Genomic DNA, 15,539 nt, shown 5'->3' with positions numbered 1-15,539 from the left:
ATGACAGGTTGTGACTATGATTACGTTTTGTTGACTCGTATCGATCCCTAAGTTCCTGGCAAAGTTCAATGGACTTCTGCACATTCCGTACTTTTGTCACGCATCTCAGTGTCGCAAATACAGTCGGAAGAATTGGACGAAATATCTCCGAAAATTTCTTGCAATTGTTCTTGAAATCCAGCTCTAGCAACTTTCACAGACTTTATCCTTACATAACTTTTACAAGTTACCAGTTGCGAGTCACAAACAATACACCATCTCAGGGGCGGATCCAGCCTTCGCCAATAGGGGGGGGGGCCGGAATTTTTTTCAGCCACATTTTCCCGATCGGCCACTCAAAGTTAATTTTTGTTTGTTTCTTTGAAGGGGTAGTCCTAATAGTCACTTAGTCACAAATATAATATCATAAGCATTATTTCAAGTGCGAGCGCGAAGCGCGAGCAGAAAATTTTGATATGTTTTGATTTGATAAAAAAAGGATCTGTTAACGGCAGCTTGTTAGCCATGAAGATGTTACATATTTCAACTATCAAATAATGCGAGCGCAAAGAGCGAGCTGAAATTTTGACATTTTTACCTGAAGAATGAAAAAGGATAAGTATATATCTAATTAATTGATGCGAGCACGAAGTGCGAGCAGAAGAATTCGAGATTTAAACCTAAAATTGAGACTCTCTTTTTATATTATTTTAATCATGAAAAGGATGAGTAATTGGAAATCATCCTATATTAATAATGCGAGCGCAAAGAGCGAGCACAAATTTGGACATTTCTATCTGAAGAATGAAAAAGGATAAGTATATATCTAATTAATTGATGCGAGCACGAAGTTCGAGCAGAAAAATATCGAGATTTAAACCTAAAAAATGAGACTCTCTATTCGTATTTTTTTAATCATGAAAAGGATGAGTAATTGAAAATCATCCTACATTAATAATGCGAGCGCAAAGAGCGAGCAGAATTTTTTTTTTTTTTTACTTATTTTTGATATACGTATTGATCTGATAAAAAGGATCTGTTAACGGCTGCTTGTAGGCCATGAAGACGTTACATATGTTAAGTGATGCGAGCGCGAAGCGCGAGCTGAAAACTTCGAGATTTAAACCCAAAAGTGGAATACTCTATTCATATTTTTTAAATCATGAAAAGGATGAGTAATTGGAAATCAACGTACATTAATAATGCGAGCGCGAAAATTTTTGACATTTCTAACTGAAGAATGGAAATTCTAAGCTTTTTTTGTAATCATGAAAAGGATAAGTATATAACTAAACAATTGATGCGAGCGTGAAGCGAGAGCAAATCGCCAGCAAACAATTATTGATATTGTGATCTGAAACTGGATAATGATTTACATGTAGATACAGAACCAGCTGCGCATCTGAAGAATGTGCACTCGCATGTTGTAGATTTCGATCGTGACCTAGAATTTGGTATTCTAAATATCTTTCTTATCATGAAAATCAGCAAAGCGAGCGCAAAGCGCGAGCTAAGAAACATGATATTCTGATCTGAAAAAGGGTCAATTTAAGCTCTGTATTTCAAGCACTTTGTGGGAAAATTGTGAGGTGGATATGGATCACAGTTAAAAAAAAGAGCTGATATGTTTCATTATTATTACTTTGAGTTTTGACATAGGACCGGGACATTCTATAAAGACATTATGTCATAATATGAAAATGATGACTATCTTCCTATTTCGCTTCCAAAGCATGAGAGCGCGAAACTATACCTGAAAAACTGGACATTTAAAGCAATTTGTAATTATGAATATGATGTATGAGTTAATATCTTTCAAAAATCAATGCGAGCAGAAATTTTTGATAAACTGTCATCAAATGGGGATTTTAAGTAGTTTGTTTTAGAATTGATATTGAGATATACATAACTCACCAATGAAACATGAAAATGCGAACGTGCAGCGCTAGCTGATACGTTTTGGCAATCAGACCTGAAAAGGGATATTTTGATAACTTTATGGAATACACGAAAATAAAAGGTACCTGACAAACAAATATTGCGAGCGTGCAGCGCAAGCAGAAATTGTTAATATTCAGACCACAGTAAAACATAAATTTTTACAGAGCACTTTCTGAAATTCAATTTGTAAATCAAACAAAATAAGGGAAAGGGAAAAGGGATATTTTGATAACTTTATGGAATACACGAAAATAAAAGCTACCTGACAAACAAATATTGCGAGCGTGCAGCGCAAGCAGAAATTGTTAATATTCAGACCACAGTAAAACATAAATTTTTACAGAGCACTTTCTTAAATTCAATTTGTAAATCAAACAAAATAATGAAAGTTCAATTTCCGACCTGAAATATGTTTGTGTATATTGACTTCAAAATTTGATATTCTAAGCTCAATATTTAGCTAAAAGGCAATGCGAGCGCGAAGCGAGAGCGAAAATTTTACATCCCCAACATGAAGGATTTTTAAAAATTATTTTCCAAGTCTTCCCCCATCTTATTTTATTCACTCGTCTTCCTCCTCTTACGTTTCCCCTTCTTTTTTTCCTCACTTTTCCCCTTTTTTTTCTTTTTTTTTCTTTCTTTCCCCTTTTTTCTTTCTTTTTGCTCCCCTCTGGCCCCCCCCCCCTGGATCCGCCTATGCCATCTTTTGGTAGCCATTATGCTTTTCTCCAATCCAAACTCACCATTGTTTATGTTCATTGTACCAATTGTACTGTATACTGTGCACACAGGACATGCCCTCGCCCTGCGAGGTCATTGATGCGCTAGTTTGCGTTCAAACATACTTGAATATTCATGTGCTCCTTGCGCAATATCTGCGAGGGGCGGTCGTAACCTCAGGGTCAGACAAAGGTCACAACTTCATTATCTTCCCTCTCTCTGCCGAGATGGCCTGGACGATTTTTTTTTCGGGGAAAGTGAATCAGTGGGTAAGGTGAATCACTGGGGGTAAGTGAGTCAGTGGAGGGCGCGGGCCCGGGCGTGTGTGTGTTGGTTATGGTTTGCCCAATCAGTAAAATTCGTCCAGGACGTGGACTACGTCGCGTTCACTGGAACGCACCCTTTCGTCCAAAGCCCCCCCCCCCCCCGGTTTGGACGAAAGGGTGTGTTTAATAATAATGAATAAATAAATACAAATATTTATAAGAAAGCTGAACAAACAAAAAAGACGAGTGATATGTGAAATTTGCATAGGAACATAAATCATCATATGGCACAAACATTCTTTTTAAGGTAAAAAAAAAACAATGAAGGCATGCTGCATGAGGATTTTTCGGTGGAAATGTTTTATGGTGTAATATTGATACATGTAAAAATTATGACTGATTTCAAGGTTCTTTCAAATAAAAAAAGTAACTTACCTTCAATTTTATACTTTGCAGGTGTGTATTTATTACAAAGGAAAACATTCGTATACCTGGAGATATTTGGTGTCCCCCAAATTATAAAACTTACGGCAGATGTGTGCTGGAAGGGCAAGGCCAAAATTGATGTTGGGTCAGCATTCACAACGTTTAACTCTTCAGACCCTACCTTACTATATTTTACACTTGAGACCCTGCCTCAGTATATTTTGTGAGATGCATCTGTTGTGTATGTGTGCGTGTTGTGTGTATAATAATAATAATAATAATACTTATAATAATAAAAATAATAACAATTATAATAATTATAATAATGATAATAATAATAATTTTCACCCCAAAGAGTGAATTTATGGAAATGAATTTGGAGTGAAAATTGGCGCCAAGTGGCTTATTGCAAGGGTGGGTATCTGATTTTATTATCATTATTATTATTATTATTATTATTATCATTATTATTATTGTTATTATTATCATTATTATTATTATTATTATCATTATTATTCTTAGTTGAACTTTTCTTTTTCTTTTCCTCAAATCGTCAATGCTTTAAATGATTGAAAATCCACTATTTTACGTGCAAATTGGCAATGTTTGACAAAACACCTTATATTCAGCTTTCTTATAAATATTTGTATTTATTTATTCATTATTATTAAACACACCCTTTCGTCCAAACCGGGGGGGCTTTGGACGAAAGGGCGCGTTTCAGTGAACGCGACGCGACGTGGCGCTCCCAACTCACCCTTTCGGCCAAACCGGGGGGCTTTGGACGAATCTTCGCGTTCGCGTTGACGCACCCTAACGCGACAGCACCCACCCTTTCGACATAAGCCGTTTTATAATATAGATTCTAGGTCTAAGTTAGATAGGCTAACTATAGGCCTAGATCTAGACTTTGTCTAGGGGCCTAGACTAGTCTTAGGATGGGGGGTTGGGTGTCCGGACACTTGTCTTAACAAAATTGAAGCCCTGTTTTTTGTCTTTGGATTAAGCCAAAATATATAGATCTAGGCCTACGTTGAATTGTGCTTTTCATCATCAATATTTGATCTCCACAATATTGTTTCCCATTTTGTGCTAAGAAACAACGAAGAATTTGATTGTAAACCTTTTCAAATGGCTGTTAAATGGAGTGTCCGGACACCCAACCCGTCCGGACACCCAATAACTGGACAAAAAGTTACTAGAGTCTAGATTTACTAGTATTAATCCGAGTGAATTACAATAGACCACACTGATAAACCTAAACTAAATAGTAAATTTTCTAAACAACAATTTTTAGAATAATAGAAGTCTAACGTAATACTAATAGGACAAAGAGGAATAAAAGATCTAACCAGTTGTTTATCAGTGTGATCTACTTTTAAACTGTTAGGCCCCTAGATCTAGTCTAGATGTTAGATCTATACCGGTAGTCAAATAACTTAATGTAGATCAATAATCTTAATGCTATTAAGTAATATCAATAGATTTACTTCTCATTTTTGCAGATGAAAAGAAGAAAGCCAGAGGAGGTAGCGAAGCACTACATTAGTTGTGGCCAGGACCCAGACTGGATCCAACAAAAATGGGTGAACAAGGAAAAAGGTTAGATTTTCTTTAGCTCTGTCATCAGCATTTTCCACAATAATATTTGTATGTTCCTTGCAGAGAAAAGTGCAAGAGCAATAATATTCAGGGGGCTTAAGTTAGGGAATTGTATGCCTTGGGTGCTACGTAACATAGATCTAGTCTAGCTACGGATAGCTCAATGTATGATGGGGTCACAATAATTTGTGCAGTTTTCACAATTGTGTTTAGATTCTGATGTTTGGAACAATAAATCTCTTGAAATACACAATTATTTGTTGAATCTATTTATATAAAACAAATAAATAGATTGTTGACTTCAAATCATCGAAAACAGAGCATTGATTTACGAATGGATTGCGGTACAGAGATCGCTATATCAAAATTCGAATGACGAAATGATCGCATCACTCCACAGAGCAAAATTGCAACAATTGTCGACAACGAGGGTCATATATTGTATAGCATAAGAAGATGGATGGTTTTCAATGTTCATATTTGTAGATCAATACAACCCTGGAAAAGATTATTAGACAAGGAAGTGTTGAGTTCATTGATAGAACTTTCAGACGATTTCTAATAGCTAACTCATGGTTAGAGGATGACTACTCTAAGGGAACAATTACCGTCTGCATTGCTCAGACAATTACACCAAGGGTAATTACCCCTAGGACAAATATCCCCAGGAAACCCCCCCCCCCCGAACGACAATTACACCCCAGAAGATAGATAATTTAGAATAAGTGACAAAACATAAATGTTCTAAAGGGTAATTGACCCAGGGATATTTTCACATTAAATTTGCATAGTTATCCAATTGAAACAAGTTACTTTTAAGCATAAAAGTAAAAAAACTTTAAAATGCCAAGACCTACGCTTGAGTAGACCTTGGACTTGGTCCTTGCTCATTTCTACAGAGTGAGCCATTCTCAGCCTCAAGCTAAACAACTGGAATACTGGAATTGGAAAAAAAGCAGAAGTAAAGTAAAATCAAAACCTTTTTGAATTGTGGTTGTTGGAACTCATGTTTATGTAAATTAGATCTAAGTCTATGCAATACACTTGAGGGATTCCAATTTCCAGCAAAAATATTTTGATAAATTTTCTGGAGCAATCTACATTGAAATTGGAAAAGCAATGAGTGGTAGGTAACTTCATATCTACTCAAGATACATTTGGGTCATTCCATCTGGATTCACCCAATGGGTTTTCCTTACCGTCTCAGAATTTGCTCAAATTTGGCTATTACATAAAATTGACATTTACTTAATCCCAAGAACCCCCCAAAAAATAATGTAAACGGTCCATTGGTTTTTGCACTATGGCCTGCCCTTTTTGTTTTGTTTTGGTAAAAATGGGTGTGACCTTCAACATTCAACGGCACATTGCGCCTGAACCGGTCGACCAATTTTTATGAAACTAGTACCATTCAATAGGAAATTCAAATTTCAAAGAGGAATTCAAAAATGGTATCAAAACTATTATTTGAGTAATTTAAAGTGGTATGGCCTGAATCTGAATCTGTGAAGTTCCTGGTCCTGATCCTCAAGTGGATATTGATGACCAATAAGAACGTTAGCGATCGAGAGAGCGCAATATTTTCAGTACATTTTGGAGTTGAGTTCCACCACTTTACAATTGGCTGGAGGGACTATAGTAATTATTCCTTTCATGACAGTATCCCACAGTTTATTTACGTGAGGTGAATGTGTACCTGATATGACCCCTCATTCTTCTCAAAAATCTAATGCACTAGACTTTCAAAGATATATTATACGTGAGGAAAAATGCCCGAGCGAGAACGTCCAATATAACCGAAGAACAACGGCAACAAATAAGAGAGTGGAACAGTGCCGATGTTTCTCTTTACAGTCATTTCAATAGGACGTTATGGAGAAAGATAGAGGAGGGAGGAGCAACTTTTAATAAAGATTTACGGACGTTCAGGAGAATGATGCGGGACTACGCTACGGGGTGCGGTATAGAGAACAGGGAAGCCGCGCGGAAGGGACAGAAAATGTTGCGCGTCGCCCACGTGACCAAGAACAACTCGCTTTTCTGCAAACGACTTGTGAGCGAAAACTACGAGATTTCGACATTGATCATGAAAAGACAAAGATTGGGAGCCCAATGCGATGTAAAGAGGAACAAGGTTTTATAAACATGCGTTGAGGATATACTGTTTTTTGAAGGATGAGGACATTGGCGGCGGAAGCCAAAAATTTTAGGAGGGGACAACCAAAAAAAATTGACAAGCAAAAAAAAAAAGAGGTTTTCAACCCAAAAATTTTAGGGGGGACGTATAAAAATAAATTGACAAGGGAAAAAAAAGAAAAAAAGTCATCAACAACAAATTTAGGGGGGACCATCCCCCTCCTCAAATTTAGGGGGGCACGTCTCCCCTGTCCCCCCCCCCGCTTCCGGCGCCTATGGGTGAGGGTTTTTTTAACAAAAACAAAAGAAATTGTTGGAAAAAAGCAGGCATTTTGAGAAAAAAAAATGTCAAAATTAAATGACCTTCAAAATATAAAGGATATTTTTTATGTGGACTCTTTTAAAAAGCGCTTGAACATTCCGCTTCATGATTTTGTACATTCAGTGCAATGATTGCGTCCCCTTCGGCCATGTTAAAATAATTTTAAAAACCGAAGAATCTAAATGACTTGTTAATGGTTCAGCTGAATGCAATTGTTATTTTAGCAATTTGAATATTTTCTAATCAAATAATATAGTTTATGTCAAATTTGACTAAGACAAAGTCTGACTATGAATAAAATATTCTTATCAAATGACTTTACGTGTCAGTTCCAGTCAGTCGACAAATATTCTTTAGTCATTTTAATTAGCCTGTTTTCGGAGAAAAGATATAAACAGAAGGGATTGGGGGTAAGTTAACACCCTGGATTCCCGGTTCCCATATCCCTTCAGAGTATATTCCAATGTGTTGCTCTCTGCATTCAATAATGAGTTTGCTACAATTTTCATTGTGGATTGTAATTGAAATAGATGGATCAAACAATTTGGGAATAGGGCTATATGCTAAGTAGTCTCAACCCGATGTTGTTTGAAGGTTTGCATGGTGGCATGTACAATTGCTGATGTGGTTTACGGTACACCATGTGGAGTGTTATAGAAGCAGTGGATAGAAGAAGAGAAGGAAGTGGATTGGCGAGAAAGTGGAGATTTGAGAATCATGAGAATAGAGTATTCTTTCTTGAGAATAGTCCTGAAGACGGACAGTCAACCTGTCCGAAACGTCGAGTCTCTCTACTACTCATAATCTCTACTCGCCGACGCAAGCCAGCATCTCCTCATCAGCTCTACTACTCAAGCTGTTCTCATTCAACATTCCTTCTGGTTTACAGTCCTTTTAAGGACTATTCTCAAGAAAGAATACTCTATTCTCAAATCTCCACTTTCTCGCATATCCACTTCCTTCTCTTCTTCTATCCACTGCTTCTATAACACTCCACATGGTGTTACGTAAACCACATCATCAATAGTCTCAACCCGTCTTTATTTTCTCTTTAATAAAACATAACATTAAGTTAAGTATAATAAGACCATGAAAAAGGAGCTGCATGGCTTGGATGTTATGAACTATTTAGGGTATTTTTTGGAGGGGGAAGCGTAGTCTCCTATGCAGACTCTGAATGGCTCGTGAGGTGGGATCTGCTACTGGTTTGAAAGGGCGAGCGACCTAGTCTGCTATACAGACTCGTTGAATCAGCTAAGGTACACACACTGCAGATATGGGTCTACATTTGTAGACTAGGGGAAGCGAGTGCGGTGAATGTTTTGAAACTGTTGATTTCGTAATGAATTCGTCTTGTATCAAGATGTCAAACATGGCTAATTTAAAGTGTGATGAAGAAAAATATTCAATATACAATAGTTTAACGAAAATGCCAATGATGGGAAAAATGGGACAACGGTCGACCACCGCTATACCTGCCAGGCTTGTGACATCACAGTGAATGTTCCATAAAGCCGTTTGCTATAATTTACGTACGTATGACTGGTGACCCTGTCTTTTGGGTAGTGATGTATCTCGTTGGGGCTGTCTTAGGACCGAAGAACATATCCCAGTCGTGTTTAAAGTCATGCGTAGCTTAAAGGGATGCTCCGGGCTGGAAATAATATGATTTTAACCGATAAAAAAATCAGACAAACAAAACAGTGAAAATTTGAAAATCTGACAACGAATAGCATTTTAAAGATTTTCATTATTCCGCTGAAATAGTTTCAGGCATGTCTTCATGAATATTAAATGAGCAGAGCAAATTGATGATGTCATATCCCAACTTGTTCTTTTGATTTTTATTATTTGAAATAGGTTTATTCATTTTTTTTTACCAAGATCAGAAAAATTTTGGAGTGACAACTGATTTAGTGCATTGCATATTCATTGCTGCAACTAATTTCGTTATAGAGGAGATACATTATTCACACATGTATGAAAAAATTAAACAATTATGATTTCATGTAAAAACATAAAGGAAAGTGGGGATGTGACTGTTGTGACATCATCAGCCCATCTAATGAGTATTATTCAAATGCAATAACTTCGCTATTTGTTATCAGATTTTGATGAAATTTTCAGGATTTTGCTTCGTGAATTTTACTCTATATATTTATTTAGATATAAATATTTTCAGCCTAGACCATCCCTTTAAGAGTGACTTTCACTTGTTGAGTGAATTACACATTTTTATGTAGTAAAATTTGTAACCCTACCATTCGAGAAAAGCGCCCTCTAAACTCTCGAAAGGGCGGTCCAGTTTAACCGACCCTCTGCGAGTTTGGCTCATAAAATCAGAAAACATCGGGTATGTTGGTCCCGACCCGAACATTTTCATATTTGACAAAGCGTTGGGTATGGACCGGACCCGACCTTAAGTTAATTAGCCGGCCTTTTTTCTCGAACTGTGTTACACGATCAGTGCCCGACTGAACGCGGGAACAAGATGTGACGGCACAAGTCCTCTCACCGTATACACCACCATAAGTCAATGACCTTATAGTAAACTATATCTAGTCGAAAATGTGTCTATAGGCCTGTGCATTTTAATGATTATTGTGGCACGCACTTAAAATATTGGGCAACATTGTGTTGGGTAATGTATGTTGGTAAAAAAATATACATATATATTCTGGGCAATCATGATCAAATTTAGCAAATCTATTACTCAATTATTAGTTTTTATTAACCAACTTGGGCAGATTTTAACCAATAGTTGTGAGGACAGTATGTTTTCCATGGTTGGTTAGAAGTTGGGCATTTTTGGCCCAACTATTTCAAGAGTGTATATATATTATCTATCTCATATTGAGATTTTTCATAAAAGCTTAAATAAACAAAACACCAGTCTCGAAATGTTTTTTTTTTCTGATTGTTATTAGTTACTAATACAGTCCATTAAGCTGAAGGGATTAAGTAACTGATGAAGTTTGCAATAATCTGAGCTGTTATAGGGCCCTATGTATGTGGTGAGGATGATGTTGTTGCTGTTGTTGTTGTTGGTGGTTGTGGTAGTAGAGGGGACTTTGGAAAATGAATCTAATATTTATACTGATGATAGTAATTTTGTTAATGATGATGATTATGATTCTGGCGTTAGGATGGTCATGATGGTGATTTTCATGACGAAGAAGGGGGGGGGGGGTGGTGATGCTGCTGATGATGACGATGATGATGACGATGATGGGGATGGTGATGAGGATGATGGTGGTGGTGATGGTGATGATGATGATGATGATGATGATGATGGTGGTGATGGTGATGATGATGATGATGATGATGATGATGATGATGGTGGTGATGATGATGGTGGTGATGATGATGATGATGGTGGTGATGGTGATGGTGAGGATGATGATGATGATGAGGATGATGATGATGGTGGTGATGGTGATGATGATGATGATGATGGTGGTGGTGATGGTGAGGATGATGAGGATGATGGGGCTGATGATGGTAGTGGTGGTAGTAGAGGGGACTTTTGGAAATTAATCTGGTATTTAGCCAATTTACTGATGATAGTGATTTTGATGATGATGATGATATAATGATGAATATGATCCTGGCCTTAATGATCGATGGTCATAATAGTGATTTTTATGACGAAGAGGAGGGTGGTAATGATGATAATGATGATGATAAGGATGAGGATGAGGAGAATAATGATGAGGAGGAGGAAAATGATGATGGTAGTGATGATTATGGTGATGAGGATGATGATGGTGGTGGTGGTGATGGTGATATTGATGGTGATGATGATGAGGATGATGATGGTGATGATAATGAGAATGATGATGATGCCTGATCTATATGATGATAATGATGATAATCATAAGTTTTCTAAAATAACCGTCTTGTCCGGCAAACAACATGTATGGATATATCCAGTGTGGATTATTTAAATTGTTTTCTCCCTCATTTTTTGGGGGGGGAGGTTGTACTGGCGTTTGCTCACTCCCTCATTTTCTACGCCAATATTCCAGGCTACCATCTCCCCTGCCCCCCCCCCCCCTCGGTGTTCCATTTATAAATCTCCAATGCTTAACGCGTACTTTGCAAAGAAAAGAGCACATGCCACACCCATCAACTGGCCACGCCCACACAGACAATTCTGGAGTACGAGTTCATTATAGCCTGCCTACCTACACATGCAAATGTGATGTATGCATGGACGTGGATATGCTGCACTGGGTGATCGGGTTGTTTTACGAAATTACGGGACGGTGCCCGACCTGTACCTGTGCTGTGGCTGTGCCTGGTGAATTCGAAAATGAAGAGGACCAAACTACATAGGGTGAGAAAGTAACCGTCCGTTACAGTCTGCTTTTTGTTAGTTTGCTCATTTAGAATTAAAGGGGCTAGAGAATTATTTTTATTTATTAGTTAGGGACCTAGTGACTAGTCCTAGATCACGTTTGATACCTTTTTGGTAACGCAGAGATGCCAAGTTCAAAGACCAGCTATGCGCGAGATTTTTCTGTGAATCTGAGTGAGATCACAGACATTGTGTACAATGTATATGGGGATAGGCTGTGATAGTTGCGTGAGACAGAGATTTGAGGGCATGAATATTTTATAAGAGTCCAAAATGCTTGAGTCTCACGCATAATGCGTGAGACTTGGTAGCTCTGGAGTCTGGTAACGTTGGTTAGAACGTCTAACGTCACTCAGAGTCAGAGTGATAATATTACTAGTACTAGGCCTATACTATAGGCTGATCTAGGCATGTAGGGCCCCTGTTAAAAGTTAGATCTAGATTCTAGGACGTAGTAGTAGTAACAGTAGGCCCTAAACGCCGTCAGTGACAATGGAAATGCACATGAATAGAGGGAACGTTATTCTAACCTTAAGCCTAGATTCTAGATATAGGCCTAGGGCCTACTAGTACTAGTTATAAATCTAACCGTTACTTAGGTCTAGTCTAGTTCTACTTCTAAGTTCTAACTTAGATCTCATTGTAACTTAGATCGACTAGAGTTAGATCTGGATGAAGATCTAGATCTAGACTCTGCTAGATCTAGACTAAGTTTATATCTAGATTGGACTAGTTCCCACCTCCATGACGCAATTTAAGCTAGATATAATGTTAGAATCTAGGCCTACCTTTTAAGAGATCAAACGTTAGATCTAGCCTAGGCCTAGTCCTATCGTTAGACGACTTCTACTAAGTCCTCGCCTGCCCCGGTGACGATGTAGACCTATAGTATACTAACACTACTGTTAGGCCTAGATTTCTAACGTTAGATCTTAATATTAGAAGACTAACTTTAACCTCTCTAGGCCTAGGCCCTAGCCTAGATCTAAATAAATTATAGGCCCCCTAAGATTTAAGTTTTAACAGGTCTATACTAGACTGTAGGGTCTAGATGTAGATCTACCGTTAGTAGACTAGATCTGGATCTAATGTTAGTGTAGGCCTACTGTAGATAGTACTAGGCCTAGATTTAGTAGTACTAGAGTGGGAAAAAAGCGGGTCTAGATCTAGGCCTAAGACAGAGTAGATCTAGCCTACATCTAACTTAACCTAGATCTAGTAATAGATCTAGGCTTAACTAGTTTTTCTATCCTGCTGCTACTAGCTGGCGGCTGCCCGAACACGATATATCGTCCCAATGCAAGTCCTAGGCATAGCATAGACCTAGAACTAGTCTAGAAGCAGCTAGGGCCTAGGCAGCCGAACTAGTACATAGAGAGGCCTGGATCATCGCTAGGCCACAGCCCCAACGTTTCTTAGACCCAAATCGAAATCCTAACCAGAGATAGATCTAGGCCTAAGCTGGATAATTAACATTCTTGGTACTCAATATGGTAGCGTCTAGATAAAGGCCTAGAATCTAAATGCAATGTCCACATTTTTACATCTTACTGTGGTGTCAAATGATACAAACCATACTGAGCATATTCTAGTGTAGTAAGTTAGGTTCTAACGTTAAATGTACATTATGAAGTTTAGACCTAGATTTTCTCGATATAGGCCTAACTGTTAGGCTAGAAATTCTAGTCCAAAATCACCCATTTTATATCAAAGATTTTTAGCCTTACATTCTAGGAAACTGAGGTCTTGGAGACTTGTTAAAACTGGATGAATAATTATTGACCACCCCCCTTTTGACATTCGACTTCGTAGTTTTCTTCTAATTTACACCCATTCATATTTATTAATAAAGGCGCCACTGGGCTAACTCTCGCCAGACTTTAAATATGGATTGACATGTCCAGTTTCGCGAATACAGTGTACTATAAGATCTAGATCTACAAAGAAGTAGATTATCATCAGTGTCTAGTTAATATTGTCAATGAAAATTCCCATACATGTATATTGTAGCAAAGATGCTACAAGGGAAAGATAAGTTTGGACAGACCGCGTAATGAAACGCTCGGGAAGAGCGCCCTACAGCGTTGAGTAAGTAACGACCTTTTTTTACTTTTGCATATCGCGAGAAGATGGTTGTGTACAAAACATATGAGAGAAATGGTGAAGGTTTGAAGGAATAAACGATTTCTACATTTAAAAAAAAAATCATTTTCCCCCTTTAATTTAAGATGAATGTATTTCGGAGGTCGCAGTGGCGTAGCTACGGGGGGGGGCACGTGCCCCCCCCCCCAGGTGCCCCCCCCCCCCCAGAAAAAATTGGCAGAGCAAAAAGAAAAAAGGGAGAAAGAAGAAAGAAAAAGAAGAAAGACAGAAGAAAAAAGAAGAGGAAAAAAAAGAGGAGGAAGACGAGTGAATGAAATAATGTGAGGGGAAGACTTGCAATTAAAAAAAAATATTTTCATGTTACTATATTAAATTTTTGCTGGCGCTTCGCGCCATAATTGCCTGTTCAATGGGATTCATATCTTGCTCAATAGGCTGATGTGGAGCAAGTTTTGAAGTCAATATGCAAAACATATTTTAGCTCGGACATCGAGCTTTCATTATTTTTTTTCATTTACAAATTTAAGTGCTCTGTAAAATGTCCGTTTTATGGTCTACATATCAGCATTTTAAGCTCACGCTGCGTGGTCACATTGTTTGATTTGCCAAGTTCATATTGTCTCCGTGTATTCCATAATGTTCCATTAAACAAATGTATTCAGAATGCCCAGATTTTAGGTCTAAATATGGAACATGCGCGATAGCCTGCATGTTCTTTATTTCAAATGTGCTTAAATTATCCAGTTTTACATCAGAAAATCAATAATTGTCTGCTCACGCTTCACGATAGCATTATTAAAGGTCAAGTCCACCTCAGAAAAATGTTGATTTGAATCAATAGAGAAAAATCAGACAAGCACAATGCTGAAAATTTCATCAAAATCGAATGTAAAATAAGAAAGTTATGACATTTCAAAGTTTCGCTTATTTTCAACAAAATAGTTATGAACGAGTCAGTTACATCCAAATGAGAGAGTCGATGATGTCACTCACTCACTATTTCTTTTGTTTTTTATTGTTGGAATTATACAATATTTCAATTTTTACAAATTTGACGATTAGGACCTCCTTGCCTGAAGCACAAAATGTTAAAATAATGGAATTCCACGTGTTCAGGGAGGAATGAAACTTCATTTCACATGACAATGACGAGAAAATAAAAATATTTCATATAATAAAATACAAAAGAAATAGTGAGTGAGTGATGTCATCAACTCTCTCATTTGGATGTAACTGGCTCGTTCATATAACTATTTTGTTGAAAATAAGCGAAACTTTAAAATGCCATAACTTTCTTATTTTACATCCGATTTTGATGAAATTTTCAGTGTTATGCTTGTTGAATTTTTCTCTTTTTATTCAAATCAAGTTTTTGTTGGGGTGGACTTGTCCTTTAATGATACCCAATTGACTATATCCTATTTATGACTTACAAAATATGAATAGAGTGTCCCGCTTTTAGGTCTAAAATCTCAATTTTCTTCCTCTTGCGCTTCGCGCTCGCATCAATTGTTTAGTTACATACCTATCCCATTAATTAATACAAAAAGTGCTTAGAATTAACTTTTTTTTTAGGTCGGAATGTCAAAAAATTTGCTCGCGCTTCGCGCCCGCATTATTGAAATATATACCGTCTTAGTGGGTAACTGTAAGCAGTCCTTAACAGGTCCCTTTTCCATAATGC

This window comes from Lytechinus variegatus, chromosome 6, assembly GCF_018143015.1.
Source record: "Lytechinus variegatus isolate NC3 chromosome 6, Lvar_3.0, whole genome shotgun sequence".
NCBI classification, from domain to species: Eukaryota; Metazoa; Echinodermata; class Echinoidea; order Temnopleuroida; family Toxopneustidae; genus Lytechinus; species Lytechinus variegatus.
Note: the sequence above shows the minus strand (reverse complement) of the source record.